We start from the raw sequence: 2,010 nt of genomic DNA on the forward strand, positions 1-2,010 counted from the left end.
AACGTTATATGCTATTACGATATTGCGTATAACGTTATACGGTATCACGATATAACAAATAACGTTATAGAGTACTACGTTATGACGTATAACGTCGTATAGTATTACGTTATTACGTATAACGTTGTGCAGTATTATGATATAACGTATAACGTTATATGTTTCTACGATACGGCATATAACGTTATACGGTATTACGATATTACATATAACGTTGTATAGTACTACGTAATGACTTATAACGTTATATATACTACGTTATGACGTATAACGTTCTGTAGTATTACGTTGTAACGTATAGCGATATAGAGTACTACGTTGTAACGTATAACGATATCACGTATAACGTTATATGGTATTACGGTATACCATATAACGTTCTATAGTACTACGTTATGACGTATATAGGTATATAGTACTACGTTATAACGTATAACGTTGTGTAGTATGATGATATAACGTAAAACGTTATATGGTATTACGTTATGGCGTATAACGTTATATGTTATTACAATATAACCAATAGCGTTCTATAGTACTACGTTATGACGTACAACGTTGTGTAGTATGATGATATAACGTAAAACATTATATGGTATTATGTTATAGCGTATAACGTTATATGCTATTACGATATAGCGTATAACGTTATACGGTATTACGATATAACATATAACTTTCTATAGCACTACGTTACAGCGTATAACGTTATATGGTATTACGATGTAGCATATAGCGTCGTATAGTACTACGTTGTGACGTATAACGATATATAGTATTACGTTATAACGTATAACGTTGTGTAGTACTACGTTATGACGTATAACATTATGTAGTATTACAATATAACATATAACGGTATATGGTATTACGATATAGCGTATAACGTTATATGGTATTACGATATAACGATTAAAGTTATATAGTATTACGTTCTAAGGCATTACGTTGTATGGTATTACGTTATAACGTATAACCTTACACAGTAATATGTAATAAGGCATAACGTCATATGGTATTAGGATATAACGTTTAACGTTATATGGTATTACGTTATAGCGTATACCGATATATGGTGTCAGGAAATAACATTTAACGTTGTATAGTACAGCGTTATGTCGTATAACGTTGTGCAGTATTTTGATATAACGTAAAACGTTATATGCTATTATGTTATAGCGTATAACATTATATGGTATTACGGCATAACATATAACGTTATATAGAACTACGTTATGACGTATAACGTCATATAGTATTACGTTATAACGTATAGCGATATATTGTACTACGTTGTAACGTATAACGTTATATAGCAATACGTTATGACGTATAAGGTGTGTAGTATTATGATATAACGTTTAACGTTATATGGTATTAGGATATAATGTTTAACGTTGTATAGTACTACGCTTTGACGTATAACGTTATATGGTACTACGTTATAGCGTATAACGTTATATGGTATTGCGACATAACATATAACATTATATAGTACTACGTTATGACGTATAACGTTATATAGCAATACGTTATAACGTGTAATGATATGTAGTACTACGTTTTGACGTAAGACGATGTGTAGTGTTATGATATAACGTAGAACGTTACATGGTATGACGTTATAGCGTATAACCTTATACAGTATTACGATATAACGAATAACGTTATATAGTAATACGTTATGACTTATAACGTTATGTACACTACGTTATGACGTATAACGTTCTGTAGTATGATGATATAACGTATACTCTTATATGGTATTAGGATATAATGTTTAACTTTATATAGTGCTACGTTATGACGTATAACGTTCTGTAGTATCATGATATAACGTATAAGGTTATATGCTACTACGATATAGCGTATAACGTTATACTGTATCACGAAATAACATATAACGTTATATAGTACTACGTTATGACGTATGACGTTGTACAGTAATACGTTATGACGTATAACGTTATATATACTACGTTATGACGTATAACGTTGTATAGTATTACG

Source organism: Bombus pyrosoma, linkage group LG3, assembly GCF_014825855.1.
Source record: "Bombus pyrosoma isolate SC7728 linkage group LG3, ASM1482585v1, whole genome shotgun sequence".
NCBI classification, from domain to species: Eukaryota; Metazoa; Arthropoda; class Insecta; order Hymenoptera; family Apidae; genus Bombus; species Bombus pyrosoma.